This window comes from Fukomys damarensis, unplaced genomic scaffold (genome assembly GCF_012274545.1).
Source record: "Fukomys damarensis isolate Sample0158 unplaced genomic scaffold, DMR_v1.0_HiC HiC_scaffold_17, whole genome shotgun sequence".
Lineage (NCBI taxonomy): Eukaryota > Metazoa > Chordata > Mammalia > Rodentia > Bathyergidae > Fukomys > Fukomys damarensis.
In genome coordinates, this window is record NW_022900929.1 from 48,642,491 (window position 1) to 48,659,801 (window position 17,311).

The window sequence follows — 17,311 nt, forward strand, 5'->3', positions numbered from 1 at the left end:
AAAAAAAAAAAAAAAAAAAAAACTTTATTCTAAAATCAGGGATCAGACCTATATTGACTTGGAAAAATGACTATGAAATAATACAGAGAGGAAACAGGAGATTGTAAAACAGAAAATGAGCTCATGAATATAAAATTATATGTGTATACTTACATACATAAAGAGTTGTCTAGAAAAAAGCTTACCAACAAGTTACTATGATTATCTTTAAATTTTTGAATTAAGAATATAGATCAGTGGATCTGTACTACTTATTTCATTATAACTAGACTATGAGAGGTGCTGCTTCAAACAGTTTGGTTTTGAGGTACACTCTTTCTTCCAGATCTTGGAGCCACATGCAAATATATTTTATAGAGATCCAATCATCAGTCTGGCCCTCTCTCTTTCTGACTATAGTCTGGGCATGGTGTTGGATGATGAAATTAGCAAATTTCCTCCTTCAAAGAGCTGTAAATTCATGTTACAGTGCATTTTTGTGATTCCAGCACCCTGGGAGGCTGAGGCAAAAGTATTGCAAGTTTGAGCCCAGCTTTGGAAACTCGGTGCCTTAGTGAGATTTTGGCTTAAAAAGCAAAAAAAAAAAAAAAAAAAAAAAAAAAAAAAAAAAAAAAAAAAAAAAAAAAAAAAAAAGAAACAACAAGGCCGTAGATGCATCTCTGTGTAAAGACCCTACGTCTAATCCCCACTACTGCAAAACACAAAAACAGAACAAAATAGGCTGGAAGACATTTTTGTGAAAATAACAGCACCATTCCTCTGAGTAGTTTCAGCAGAATGCCAGGGCGGAAGGCCTGTTGAACAAAGCCAACTACGTAGCTTGTGCACCTTGGAGCCAAGCAGAAACATTACCATCATATAGAGTAGTACTGATCACAATTTAAACTCCCTAAAGCAGGAAAAGAAGATCTCTTTTTAGCCATCAGGCTACTAAATACTACAAGACTTGGTTCTTTCTTTTTCCTGTATATAGAAACTCTCCTTTGTAGGAGATGTTATGTTCACAGAATTCTCTGAGCCAGTGACTCATGTCTACTTCAACGATAAACCTAGACTATTTTCATCTCCTTTTTCCTTGTTTATATGTTCTGTAAGAACAGTCTTCTTGAAGGTTTGAGATCCAAAGAACAAACACTGTTTTACATTCAGCCTATGAGACCTGGGTTTACAGACATTTATTTGCATTATAGCTGTATTTTTAACCTTCTTTTCAATCACTACATCCTGACTTTAACAAATGATGTTGATGAAGGACCACCATACAGATGGAAAAAAGGCAGAGTCCTGGGCTCTTAACTGCTAAGCACTAAAAACATAATTTGTGTTTTCTTCTGGGACAGTGAGGGACTTAAAGGCCATTTTTGCTGTGAACCATAACTTCCTCTGGGTCTACTGGTGCTCAATAGATAGCTAAAAACAGAACAAAGCTTGACCTGCATTTTGTATCCTTTGTTACTATAAATCTTGGGTCATATCTCTTCTCAGCTCTGCACAGGGTATGTTTGTTGATCACTTATGGAGTGTCTGTCAAGGAGCAGACCTGACAATGTTGATTAGCCTTGAATTTACATGAATCCATCCACCTTTAAGACTGAGCAGAGGAGGCTGGGGATTTAGCTCAGTGGTACCACTGCCTGCCTGGCAAGCACAAAGACCCGAGTTTGATTCCTGATACAAAAAAAAAAAAAAAAAAAAAAAAAGTGTGCAGAGCAAGATAAGGGATTTCCATATTCAGTTTGACCCAGAAGCCTTCAGACATTGTCCTAAACCTGTGCTTCCCTGGATTGCAGGAAAGGTGGAGTCCCACATGACAGACAGTCACACAGAAACAATCCTTTCCTGGAAACAGAACCATCCCCAGACACAAGGATTCCAGAGCTATTACACCAGGACTGAGATGAGGATGAACCAGATCCCAGCTTGGCAGCTCAGTTTTGAAAGCTGTCCCCCTGCCTCTGCAGGTGGGCCAGTCTGAGCTCATGTATTAGAGTGCACCTGTCTACTGCTTAAACTGCAGTTCTTTTTTATCTTCCCTCTAACTTTTCAACTAAAGTTTTTTTTCCCCTCTAAATATGTGATTTAGTTTTAATTTCCACTTATACTAAAGCAAGGACCCAAGGTAGCTGACAACAGTATGACAAAGCCAAAAAACAACAATACCACTAAGAAAACTACATATAGAATATGCCATTTTTGAGGAATGTGTGTGTGCTGGAGATTTAATCCAGTGTTACATGCACGTTAGGTAAAAATATTCTATCAAAGAACTACACATTCAGCCTTTTTTTGTAACTACTAATTTTTTTTTTATTTTGAGGCAGGGTCTTGTCGAATTTCCTAGGCTGGCACTGAACATGTAATTCCCTTGCCACAGACACTTTTATAGCTGGAAATACAGGCATGTGCCACTAAAACTGGCTAAAGAATTTTTTTTGGGGGGGAACTGGGGATCAAACTCTGGTCCTTGTGCTTTTTAGGCAGGCAGACAAATCCTCAGTCCCTGAAGAATTTTTTTAAAAAGGTATGTCAGTTTTCTTTTGCTTTGACAAATTCTGTTAATAAACAACTTAAAGTATGAAAGGGTTATTCAACTCAGGGATTCAGGTTTCACTGCATTATTGCTTGGCCCCATTGCCGTGGGGCCTGTGGCAAGCAAGGCAGTATATGGGGAACACAGGGTAGAAGAGGCTGCTCATCTCATGTCAGCAGGAAGCAAAACCAGGCAAAGATGAAGGAACAGAGCTCCCAATATTTCCATCAAGGGCACACTCCAAATGACCTAACTTCCTAGGACCTTCTCTTATAGGTCCCATAGGCTAGTAATTAAGGCTTCAACAAATGGCTTTGGGGGACATTTAAGAACCAAGATAAAACACACAGGATATGCCATGTGGATGAAGATTTCATAAGCATCCTTCATTCTAAAAATAGAATCTCCACATTCAAAAGTTTTAGTTCCAAGGACCAGTTAAGCTGGTTCTATGAGACCCGTGTATCCATTCTGCAGCAAGAGTAGAAATAAAATAACAGGATACCACCCTAGAATGTAGCTTGTTATGAGAAGATGATCAATATAAAATGTAAGAAAAACCTTAAAGAGTGAATTTTAAATATATACTTGAAAGAGAGTAAAGGGTAGTAAGAATGAAAAAAAAGACTCAAATTTTTTGCAGCCCCCAATTTTACTGAGCACTCACATAATTGTGGGATCCAGCAGTTTCTTGGAAAACTAAAGAAAGAGTATATTGGCCTTGAAGCATCACTTATAGCAGAGACCACTGGAAATAGCCAACTTTATTTCAGTTTAACCATATTCAGATACAGACAAAACCACACAAGGATTGATTTCACATGTAAATAAACATTTTAATTATATACCAGGTTCTGTGCTACTTGCTGAGTTAGTATGTTTGTTTTACTTGTGGTAAAGAAAAGGCAAAATAGGAGAAAAGACACTAAATCCATAAAATAGAAGGTTTAGAGAATGGTTCAAATGTTTTCCCTTAAAGGATAGTTTGATATATTAAAGAAGTCATGGATTTAAAAATTCCTACCACTAATAATAAAGGAAAAATAAATGAACAAGCTCCAGCAGGCAAAAGATCAGCTTTTTATAGGAGATATTTACAGAGTTGAATCTGAGGTAAATGTTTTCTTGATTAAGTGAATTCTATTTTGGAACAAACCTGGAATATAGTACTAAAACAATAAGGAGCCTTAAAAGAGAATCTCCAACTTTTCAAGGGTATGAAACCTATAAATATCTACTTAAAACACAGTTGAAAACAAGTATAATTGTTTTCTAAAATTTTCTTTTAAATAAGAGTAAAACTTCTTCAAAATATTCTGTAAATATTCCAACACCAGTTTTAAAATAACACTTCCTACTTGAATTCCTGACTCAAAGAATGTCACCACTTCACAACTTCTTGGGAGGGAGAGGGTCAATGAGTTATCTGTAATTGATATGTTATACTCTGTTATGAAGACTTTCAAGCAGTGAGAAGCAAACAAGAAATGTGATACTTCCTGGGCCTATTTCACATATACTTATCTTGTCAGTTTAAAATGCAAGACACCATGCCCTTCAATGCCTCCATTTAGAAATAAAATCTCCGATAAGATTCACTAATACATATGAATTCATAATTCATATGAATACTGTAATTTCAATTTTAACTGGCTTCCCCAATGGTCAACTTCATGAATTTATGACTGTACAGTATAACCAGATTGGTGATAAAAAGTCTTGCTCCCAGACTCCAAGATTATTTCTATTTCTACTTCAAATTCTTACACAAGAGGCATACACTTAGATATGTAACTCTGATATTCAAAAATCCTTATTAATATGTTTATACTCTGGAAAGAAAAATCTCAGTTTACAAATGAACAAGCTGAAACTCAGAATGTTTAAGTAAATGGTTCTAGATCACATGGCTTTTCAAGAGCACAGTAGGGATTTGAATCCAGAAAGCAGGACTCCAGGAGAGTCTATTTTTCTTTACCACCTCATATTGAAGAAATGAAAAAGGTAGAGAAAAGTGAGGCAAAATGCACTGGAAATGAATAAAGACAAACTCAACTGTTTCACTATTTTGCTTCTGATCAGCTTTACTTTCTGGTGGGCAAGATACTATTATCATCCCTACTCATGAACTACAAAGATAAGGAATCCAGCTGAAGTCTAAAGTCATTCATTCTGGGTATCTGTTCATTTCAGGTTTGCATGTCATGCTGTTTAGTTGCAAAGAAGATCACATTGTCTTGTTAGGATTGTTTTGATTCCACAAATTAAACTGGGGAGTTGACGATACTTTAGCAGAGAGTCCACAGTAGACCTTGGTCTCCATGGCAGGCTAGTGCCTACCCAACCTCATCACAGCTGTTCACCAGCCTCCTTTCTATTCCAGCAGCTTACAACCGGAGTAAACTCCTGAGAAGATCTTGGATGGCTGCCATGAGGCAGTTTTATGAACCTTGTAGGCTATTTTCCAAGCCGGAAAGGGCTTAAATATGAAAGGCACATGTTTCAAAGGTTTCTGGGGGTTCTCAAGGGAAACTCCTCTTTCCACTTCTTTTACTGTATTACCCCCCTCTGGCATTACAAAAGCACAACTTGGACCCTTTTGTTACCTCACTCTCCACACTCTGTGCCTTCCATCTTTTGCTGCCTGTGCTTCAAACAACCTTAGCTTGTCTCATAGTGATATCCAACTTCACAAATGTAAAAGGCTCTGCCCAGGCAAATTCATCCATTTCACTTTGCTGAGAAGGATATCAGCAAGACCTTCACAAAAGATCCCACTAACAATGCCTTGACATTTTTTGGGCCCTACCGATCAGCAGCTTATAGTTAAAATTAAAAGCAGAATGGGGCAGATTTAACATTCTTAAGCATAAAATTGGAATAGGTAGGATATTGGCAGTTGTCTATCTTCCCCAATTATGTCACTTAATTCACACAGAAACTGAAGTCCAGAGGATAATTCCAAAGTCATACAACTAAAAGAGTAGCAAAAGTTAAGATCAGAACCAGGCATTGTTTTACACTTTACTACAATGCTCTTTCAAGTAAAATAAGAGCAAAAAATGATAACATAAAATATTACATTTGTGGAGGTGAGAAGAGGTGGTAGGCCAAGAGGAGAGAGAAGAAAGAGAAAATGATTAATCACAGGAGGAGCTGTTCTGAGAGTCATTCTTTTTCTTAGGAATTGGCATGAAATTAGTCCTGAAGGGAGCACTGCTACCCCATAAATTTCTAAACCTTAATTTTTGGCTTCTACCCTTGTTCACTTGAATTTTCACAGCTTATGTTTTCTAATTTGGCTGTCAAGGCCAAAAGCAATGATGGGCTGCCCAAATGGAACAGCCCGGAGTAATTCAAGAAGCACAGAATAACTTTGGCCAAGTCCCAAACCACTGGCCTCTGTGTACTGACCCTAATGGATGTCCCTTCTATAGTCTTGGTGTTCAGGGGCACTGGCAAAGGCACACACCTTGGGGAAAGTCACATGTACATTATTAGTTTTGGAGTTCACATTCTGGAATTGCTTCTCTCCTATAAGCACATACTAACCACATTAAGGCCTACATCAGCTATTGTAAGGGATTCTCAGTGCCTATTCAAAGCCCTGGCAAACAACAGGGTAGAAAAATAGGAATATGTCAAGCCAAGTTCTTGTCTTTGTAACTGCACCCTTTAGCCTCAATAGAAAAAACAGTACCAGGTGCCTGCAATCTGTAATCACTGCTCTATTAAAATGCTCTCAGAAATGCCAGAATTATCCTGATTTCCACAGGCAGCTGCATGAGGTCCTATTGGGTGACTGAAGAGTCTTTACAGGTTAACTTGAGATTTCCCAGAAACACCAAATGGAATGCTTTCCTTAGGATCCCAAGTCTGATGACAGTGAAATCTCTATTTGAATGAGATATGGGCAGGTGGGCATCCCTAGCCTTGAGATGTCACAGAATAACCTGAAAATCCAGGTCAGACTCAAGGTCCATATGAAAATGCAATTCAATCAGCTTTTCTGCCATTCAATATCAATCCTTTTTTAATCATAGTGTTCCAGAAAAGAACTAACTTCCAACCTAACTAGCTGTGCCATATTTTGATAAGAAATTCTATCACTTGTACACTGTTCTAATATGAATTCAATCAACACTAGTACAGATTAAATGGAATCACACATTAACAAATTACAAAGACATTCAATCCCATGTGATCAAAATCAGGAGGGGGTGAAGGGAGGGCAGGGGTAAGGGGAAAAAATGAGAACCAAGACTTGTCATGTAGAGGTACAAGATTCCAACAATGAATGTAACTGTACTGTATCCCTAAACTGTACCAATAAACTCAATTAAAGCTGAAAAAAAAAAAAAAACAGATCATTCCCCATAGCTGGGGCCAAGGCAAAGTGGTCACTTACTTGCTCCAACCTGTCAGATGGAGAAGAGTGAAAAGAAGTCTATGTCATCAGAGGATCTAGGTTTGAGTGCCCTTATTCAGTGACTAAATACTTGGGCATATGGCTATGTTTTGAGCCAGGAAAAATAGGCATTTTGAGCCACTCATATTTTGAACTACACACCTGTATTTCCCAAATTCAAGAGGCTAAGGAGGGAGGATCCAGGAGTTTAAGACCAATCTGAACAACATAGCAAGACCATGTTGAGAGACTGAGACAGAGACACACATGGGGAGAGGGAGAAGAGAGAGAAAGAAAGGGAGAGGGAGGGAGAGGGAGAGGGAGAGGGAGAGTGGGGATGATCTACATCTGTAAGATCCACATCTTTATCTTTAAAATGGTGGGATACGGAAATCAGTTCTCTGAGTCTGATTGCTCCTACCTAGGTGCCCCATGTGACAAGCACATCGGGACATCAGCTTAGATTTGCAAAGCATGCATATCACAGAGTATTTTACAAAGCTTTCCTTCTACTGTCATCCTCTCTCATCTAAACTTGTGAGGGAGGTTATTATGGTTACTCTTGGACTGGTAAAGAGAAAATAGGGGTCTTACTTCTGCAGTCTTTACTTATTCCCATTGCACCACTGTGCCTCACCACGTGGAACTGCCAGCCTAAGCAAGAAAACAATGACAGGAGCCGAATGAAGTCTTCCCATTGTGAATGAAGTCTCCCCCACCGTGTATTATTACACAAAGGAGATGCAGAGCAGTATGGACACTTGAAAGAAAGAAAGAAAGAAAGAAAGAAAGAAAGAAAGAAAGAAAGAAAGAAAGAAAGAAAGAAAGAAAGAAAGAAAAAAAAGAAAGAAGGAAAGAAAGAAAGGAAGGAAAGAAAGAAAGGGGGGAGAAAGACAGGAAGAAAAAGGAGTAGAAAAAGTAAAAAACAAACAAACAAAAAAATCCTGAAAATGCTCACCCAAAGATCACAGTAAAGCTGAGATAGGATGCAGATTCATTCAATATGGCAGCCCTGCCATATATTAAGGATACTGAGGTGAACAAGACCAATAAAGTCATTTTCCACATGAAGCTTACATTTTAGTGGGGAAGAAGAAAAATCAAAAAGTTAGCAAATCACAGCAGCAATCAATTTAGACAGCTCTTGTGGTTTTGGCAATTAAGCAAAGGGATAGGCAATAATAGTTACTATCATTCACCCCTAAGCATCAGACAGGAAAATTAAAGAATGAGGAATCAAGCTTTCTAAGAGGACAGTCACCTGGCCTTGATGCATATTTCTGTTCACAGTGCATAAGACTCCTTTGTAACGGAGGTAAAGAAATTTCACTTAGTGACAGAATCTATCTGTCTTTAAACAACATTTACTGAATGATTACTATAATCTAGGTTCTGTAAGGGGATTGGTGACCACAGACAAATTAGACATATTTAAAGAAAAAAAAACTGTCTAAGGAGAAAGACTAGAAAAAGAGACAACCAGAACTAAATTAAGAGGCAGGTACAGCTCAATCCTTCAGAGACTGGTGATCAGAAGATGCTTATTCTATTAAGTCTATCCTTGAAATGTAATTAAAGTATTTAATTAGGTCCATATGCATGGATTGCATGGTTATATCCAGGTCAATGGGAAGTCAGAGGGAAGGCTCCAGAAGCTTTTTGCCCTATGTGAGTGGCCTAGAACACGTACCTGTCTGGCCTCAGCTTCCATCTGTGATCCGCACAATGGGTACACCCTGAGGGACAGACAGACCTGGGTGTAAGGTGAGATACAGAGAACATCTCTGTGCAGAACCTACATACATTCAGAACTGCAAGAAAAAAACAAATAGGCATGGAGAAAGGGCCACAGGACAAAGTGTCTGAGACAAACAGGACTCTTTATTTGTCCATTTGGTACTATTAACCGTGGTAGGAGTGAGAGGTAGAAGAATGGAAGGAAAATTACTTTTAAAATGCTCATCCTTTGGCAAGCATGAAGCTTGGGGTTCAATTACCAGCACCAAAATATGTAAAAAAAAATTAAAATAGTCATCCACACCTGTGAGGAGAAGTTCATTAAAGTGGGAAGGAAGAGATTTCCCACTGAGGTAAAAAAATGTACACTTTTCTGGGTTCATGCCATATTATAATACATATATTTTATATTTCCAGTTTTGAAAATTGGGAGAATCTGGCAGCACTAGATTTATGATCTTTAACGTCCCTACAATCTCAAATTTGCAAGTCCACCCCACTGTTCCCTGTCTTGTTCATACCGAGGCTTCACATCTGTTGACCTTTATCATCCAAGTTGCTGTGTTTTTCTAATAACACAAGCTCACTCCTGCCTAGTTACTGAGGATGCAAAACTCTGTGAAATACCAAATCAACTAGTATGTTTGGGAATGTTCTACGAATGCATTTTCAAAAAGATAGAGCAGATTTTTTCAAAAGGTATTGCTGAATGGAAAAATAAAGCAGGAATCAAGAAATTCACTACATTAATTGGAAGAGATTTAGTTGAAAGCATCAACAACAAAAAGCCAAACATTCTTACCACATAGTCTTCTGGGAACTTTGATAAATGTTATATTCCCTCCCTCTTCCAATATGCCCACTGCTCTGGTAAGTGCCATAGAACAGGCTTCAAAGAAACAAATACAGATAAAATGAAATGTGTAATGTAGGAAGAAGGGGTGTGGAATGCCAGCAGTCTCACATGCAGCCAGGTACGATAAATCTCTGGGAGACACTTCGGGTATATTTATCAAAAGCTCTTAAAGTAGGCATAACCATTACAACAGAAATTCTACTTCTATGAATTTTTTTGAAAAACAGTCATTGAACAATGGGGCAAAGATGTATGCTCAAGACTGTTCATATACTTGAAGAGTTTTGGGGTTTTTGTTGTTGTTGTGGTTGTTGTTGTTGGTTTTTTTGGTACCAGGGATCGAACTTGCCCTTTAGTTTGCAAAGCAGGTGGCAGAACAACTGAGCCAAATCCCCAGCCCAGAAGTAGCAGGAGTTACTTTTAGTATTCTTAAGAATACCACCCTAGTAGTTTTCTTACAGGGGCATCCCATGTGATCCCTTTGTGTAAACTTAAGAGAGTCAGTGTTTCTGAAGCTTGAGAGTCAAAACTTTATCTATTTGTTTTCACCTTTTCGGCCAAACATTTCCTTGAGTATTTGCTGTGCTCCAAGTCTGTGCTAGGAGCTTTGGAGATAATAAATAAGACAATCACTGCCACGAAGAGGCACATTAGTGCCAGAACTATAAGGAAACCATGCCAGATGGAGCTCTGAGTCCACCAGGGGTTATGAGAGCCACTACTCTCTCAAGGACCACTGGCTTCACACTGAGGGATTAGCTACGTAAAATCTGCACAGTATCTTGCTTTTTAAAGAACTTTTGTATCTAGTCTTTCTCTCATAGTTTCACACAGCAAACTTCTTGGATTTCTTTGTTCACTTAAAAGTGCCTGGAGGGCAATAAATCACACAATGCCTAAGGATCATTCCAGAGGTAATCACCATGTGCTTCCTGTATGAAATACCTTATACTACATATTATTAGACAGTCGGTCTGCTAATTCTCCACATGTGTTCCTATGAAACAGAAATACCTTTGGGTCCCAGATAGTTTTCTCAATGTGATAATAGGTCTAATGGTTTTCCATAAGGTAAGTCTAACACAACCCATCCAGAGCTGGGGAGCCCTGAAGAGTATGAGTACAAGGTTAGAAGTCAGCTACTTTTGTTGGACAAATTAAGATAAATAAATTAAAACACATTAAGGTAGATAAATGACTCGTCTCTTTTTTAAAAACACAAAAGCCTCAATTATTTAGAAGATTTTTAGTATTGGTTGATGACTTGGGTGCTTCTTGGCTGCAGTATTCCTTGATGATGAGTTATTTACAAAATGACCATGCTAATTCCCACTGTTCCAATTCTACCCCTCATTTATTATATACTGATCAATGATATGTAAATATAAAACAGCTCACTGTACTTCATGAGCTAGAGAAAGCAAATAATTAAATTCAAATGCTAAAGTCGTGTCAATACAGTGGAGAAAATGAAATTTTTTTATCCTATGCAATTAACTTAGAAACCACGTAGAAATTAGCCAGAAAATAATATTTAGAAATAAACAAGCCTGATTACAGAATCCAAGTCCCATAGATACCTACTCTATTACAAAATTAGAATACTCTGATTTCTTAATAGGAATTGGAGGAAAAGACTCCAAAAAGAATGTATTCAAGACATAGCCACTGAGCTGAGATTTCTAGTCTGTTCTGTTTGTCATTAACTGCTGAACTATTAAAAAAAAAATCCACAACCAAATTTTTAATTTTTTTTTGTTTTTTTGTTTTTTTGAGACAGGGTCTCACTATGTAGTTGAGACTGACCTGGAACTCACTATATAGCCCAGGCTGGTCTCGAACTGCCTGAGATCCTCCTGCCTCAGCCTCTGGAGTGCTGCGATTACAGGCATGTGCCACCTCGCCCGGCTCACAACCAGATTTGAACAAGAAAGGCACAAAGAATAAAAATGAAAGAAAAGGCATAGGAAGAACAGAGATTCTATTGTATTTGCAAAGAATTTGTTATAGTTTAGTAACAGATACCATTGCAGTTTATAGTGTATCTCTCCAAAGCCTCATGTATTCAAAAGTGGAGCTTTTGGAGGCTGACTAGACAATGAGGCTCTCTAGCTGGCTTGCTGTTAGGATGTGGGGCCTGGTCAGAAGAGCGTGTGACTAGGAAGGGTGTATCTCCCTTCCTGGTTCCTCTCTTTTCTCTCTGCTTCCTGGCTGCCATGGCAGGTCCTTCCACCATGCCATTGCTCCCTTGGAGCATGCTGACCATGAACTGAAACCTGGAGCCCAAATAAACCTCTTGTTTTAGTTGTAGGTGTTGGATATTGTGTCTCAGTGACTTTCAAGACGGTAATTAAGGCAGACACTGACCAATCAATGATCTAGAGGCTGTAACTCTAAAACAGCTGTTTACAGATCTGAGCACTTACTGCATGGTAGAAGAGGCAAGGCAACAAGCCAGGGGCCTAGGTCAGGGCTCTTCCAATACAATTTACTATTTCTAAGCATCTGGCCTCAGAATGCCAGCCAGGGAGCCACTTATCACCAGATGTGCGCACTATTCTTCTAAACTGAGCATACATTAAGTGACTGACCAATGACGTGTCTTTGTCACAGTTAAATTGAGGGGTGGAGATTTATTTGCTAAATGAGATAGTCCTCAGTGTTGTACACCGAAAATGTATAGTGAATATGAATGCCATTTAGTCCATGAGTTGGAGAATGACTAGAATCGAGCACGAGAGACCTAGAATTGTAAAAGATACCATTGCAAATTATGGATTCAGCCTGAGGTGATGCTTTTTAAGTGGTCCCATGCCTGCTTATAACTATGACTTTCAGATGATTCCTTTTGAGCCAGCACTCAGGAGGCTGAGGCATGAGGATCGCTGTGAGTTTGAGACCACCCTGGGATACATAATGAATTCCAGGTCAGTCTCAACTACACGGTGAGACACTGTCTCCAAAGAACAAAAACAAAAAACAAAAACAAAAACGGATGATTCCTTTTGGAGAAAGAGAATCACGTTTTACCTGTCAGGATTAGATCATATTAGAAGAGAAGATCTTTGGAATGTGTGTAGAAAATGAGTTATGGATTATGTAGGCAGAGAAGAGTCATATCTCAGGATCCCCTGTTGTCACTTTGTGCTTCTGAGGGAAGCTGTGTGACCTCCTGATTTTATCAACCACATTAACATGTCTCCCCACCCAAGTTCAGTGGAACAAGGAAGGGCCCTTGAACCGAGAAAGGTTAATTCAGTTATAATACAGCCTTACTTTGAAGATATACAGGGCCAATAGGTTCTGAAAGCAAACTATAAGACAACCAAGCTAATATGATGGATCTTTAAATTGAGTTGTGACACAGAAGGGCTGAGAGAAAACTGACCACATACAAGCAAAATTACCAGAAAAGTTATCTGTAGATTGAAGAAAAGCTGATAAAGATATGCAGAGAGAAGAGGCCAAAGAGAGGGACTGAAGAAAAGGACAAAAGAAAGGAGAGAGATAAAAAAGAGAAGAGAGGGAGAAGCACATAGGATGTCCTGGGTTCATCTATTTGCTTTCAGTACATAAGCAAATTTATGCCAATACCATGCATTTTCTTTTTTGTTTGTTTGTTTTTTAATCACTGTAGCTCTGTAGAATTATTTCAAGTTAGAGATTGTGATGCTCCTTGCCTTGCCTTTGTTGTCCAGAATTGCCTTGACTATTTGGGATATCTTTTGGTTCCAAATGAATTTCAGGATTGTTTTCGTTAATTCTGTGAGATAGAGTGTTGGAATTTTGTTTGGGACTGCATTAATCTGTATAATAATTTTAGAAGTATATCCATTTTCACTAAATTTCTTCTTCCTACCCCAAAATAAGGGATATCTTTCCATTTTCTGATATCTTCTTCAATCTGATGTTTGAGTGTTGACTTTATATCAGGCTACTCTACTGAATTTAGTTATTAAATCTAAAAATCCTTCTGTCCCTTGCCTCGCAAATGAAAGGTCCCGAGTTCAATCCCTGGTACCAAAAAAAAAAAAAAAAAATCTACAAGTCTTCTGGTGGAGTTTTGGGGGTTTTCTATGTAGAGTATTATGCCATATACAAATAATGATAGTTTAACTTCTTCCTTTCCTATTCTTATTCCTTTTATTTCTCTTGTCTAATTGCTCTGGTAATGTTTCCAGAACTATATTGAATAAGAATGGAGACAGTGAATTCCTTGTCTTGTTTCTGATTTTAGAGTGAAAGCTTTTAGTTTTTTTCCACTTAGAATGATTTTGACTGTTGGTTTGTCACAGGTGTCTTTTATCACGTTGAGATAAGACCATCTATTCCAACTTTCTGCATAATCTTTATTGTAAATGGGTATTGGACTTTGTCAAATGCTTTGTCTGCATCAGTTGGGATGATTATGTGACTCTTGCCTTTGGCTCTGTTGATATGGTGCATGGAACAGACCTGAAGATACAGAAGCAAACCTAGACACACTCAGCCAGCTTATCTTTGACAAAAGGGCTAAGCACATTACTGGAAAAACAAAACAAAACAAACAAAGAAAAAAACAGCTTCTTTAATAAGTGGTGCTGGAAAAACTGGCTTTCTATATGCTTAAGACTAAAACTAGACCCATGACCCTCATCATGGACTAAACTAAAATAAAAACAGATCAAAGATCTAAAATTATAACAGAAACACTAAATCTGTTGGGAGAGTGGGAGAACCCTTAAGGACATAGGTGTAGGAAAAGATTTCATGAACAAAACCCAGACTACACAAAAACTAATACAAAGAATCAACAACTGGGATCTCATTCTATTAAAAAGCTTCTGCACTGCAAAAGAAATTACCAACAGATGGTAGGAACAACATAGACTGGGAAAAAAATTTTAGCCAGTCCTCCCTTAGACAAAGGACTAATATCTACAGCATACAAAGAATCAAAAAAAATCAGATCCCCCAAACTTAAAGACCCAATCCAAAAGTAGGTGTCTGAATAGACACTTCTCAGATGAAGTACAAACAGAAAATAAATATATGAAAAAATGTTCAACATCACTGGTTATTCAAAAGATGCAAATTAAAACAACGCTGAGATACTACCTCACTCCAGAAGGAATGGTTAAAATCAAACAACAACAAATGCTAGTCAGGCTGTGGGGAAAAAGGGACTCTTCTCACTGTTGGTGGATGTGGAGACTGGGGCAGCCACTGTGGAAATCTGTGTGGAGATGCCTCAAAAAACTAGGATTAGAGGTTCCATTTGATCCAGCTATTCCCTTGCTGGGTATCTTCCCAAAATGATTAAAAGCATCATACCACAGCGATATATGCTCACCCATGCTTATTTATTTATTTATTTTTAATTTTTTTAAATTTATTTCTTTGGTACCAGGGATCAAACTTGGGTCCTTGCCCTTGTGAAGCAGGTGGTAAACCCACCAAGCTAAATCCCCGGCCCATCACTCATGTTTATAGCAGCACAATTTGTAATAGCTAAATCTTGTAAATAACCTAAATGCCCATCAACCAACAAATTAATAAAGATGTGGTTTTTCTATACAATGGAGTGGAACTCAGCCAGAAAGGAAGATAAGCTTGAGACATTTATAACTAAATAGATGCAGCTGAAGCTATACTTAAGTGAAATAATTGGACACGTGTGTAAATATCACATTCTCTGATGTAAGAAACTATAAATGTAAATAGGAACCAAAATGTATAACAGACCATGTGAAATAAGGAAAAACTGTTCAAAAGGAAAGGGGAACTATAGAGAGGGGAGGGGAAAAAGAAAGGAAATAAGAAAAAATGAGAAAAGAAGGAAAAAATGGAAATGGGTATTTTGTAAATAAGGGGAAGAGGGATTACGGGAGGAGAGGGGAATGGAAAAAAAAAGAAATCAAGATACATCACATACAGGTACAAATTCCCTATGATCAATGTGATCATTATGTAAATCTAAACTGTACCAATAAAATTTTAAAAAGCAAACTATAAAAACTTATTTTCCTAAAGTAATTGGAGTGCTATTATTTGCAACCAAAAGAACCTAACAAACAATTAATGTTGGTAAATAAATTAAAACCTGCAAGTTATAGCAGGTGATCATAGGTACAGGGAATGTTTCAATTTTTAAGATAATTATAGAAAAAGATACTTTGCCATTAATCCTCAAAATTATTCCCTTCACTCTGAACACACTGTGTTGTTCTTGACAGCTTCTGAAGCAGTTCTAGGTCTTTCATGAGTATATGCAGAGTGATAAAAAAACAGAGTGAGTGCTGCTGATGAGCGGGTTCATAAAAACATTCTTTACCAGATCTGTTACTGTTACTGTGAGACTTCTGGCTCTTCCACAAAGTGAAAAGGACCATAAAACATTTTGAATCAACTCATAAATTTATGCAGCACGATAGCATTACTGAAAACATTCATGAGAAAGGACTTCCAGAAATTCTTCAGAAAGTGGAAAGAACTGAATAAATTGAATATATTGGAAGAGAGTATCCTGAGGGGGTTAATGGCAATGTGTCTTTTACTGTAATAATTTTTAAAGTTTAAATATTCACTGTACTTTTTATTGTATCTCCTATGCATCTCACTGTCTATTCATATAGGAAATACCCAAGAGAGGGCCAAAATCAGTTTATACAGGCCATGGGGAGAACACAGATGAAGTGAATGTGAGATTTGTTATAACTCAGGGGTGTGGAGAGTAAGATGATGGCCAATTCAGAGTTTTAGATACTCAGAGAACGTTCACTGCCTATGATAGATGCTCAGCTTACTGAGCTTTTATCATCCCCAAAGGCAAGATAAGTCCAGTCAAAAGACATATTAGTGCAAAATGACTTTTTTACTTTACATAAGGGGAAAATCAGCCAACGTAAGGTTATGAGTCCCACAAACTTAATCCATACTAAATATGTCTTTAAAAAAAAAAAAGAAAGAAAAGAAAAAGAAAAAGAAAAAATGCCTGGAAGGCGAACTTCGGTGACAGAGTAGATCTCTCCAAACTGTCTCTTATCTGTGACTACACAACCTCAAGGGCCCTGCTTTTAACAGAACTTGTGATCACAGAGCTGGGAAATGGATGTCTCACCTCACATTCCCTACATCCACTGCCAGCTCAGAGTGGCAATAAGGAATCTGAGGCCCCTAGTGACTCTCCCAAGATGGCATTCTCTAGGCCAGGCGAGGAGCCACTGTTTTTCACCTCATGCCAAGGCTTTGTCACTGTGACAAGCCTACTGCAGGGAACTCAAATTTCCAGCTTATAAGTGTGTGCTTCTAACCAGATTCTGAGGTACTGAAGGAGCCCTAGTACCTGACACAGTACCTGGTACAACATAGAGCCGAAAAACCATGTCTTAAATACATGAATTCACTCTCTCTCTCGTCTTCTACCTTCCTTGCTATCACAGTTTTCTCTTTCTAAGAATAGTTTTATTTTTTCTAAGTAACTCCACAGTCATGAAAGTGACTGCTGTAAGCATCCACTAGCTTTTCTTTCCCTTGGCTCTGTTGCTTCCATTCCAAAAGCAAGACATGATCAATCCTGTGATGGCACTGCCTGCATTCTACATCCCTTCACCATGTTGAACAGATTAAAAAACAAAACAGGGAAACAAAGAAGAGGTTTAATTTACTATCTTACCAGCTTACATAAAACATGTAAAGCAAAATTATAATCCAAGGGTGAACAAATATAAAGGGTCAAAGAGTTAATATTTTAAACACTGCAGATCATATAATCTCTGGTACAACCACCCAAACTCTGTTG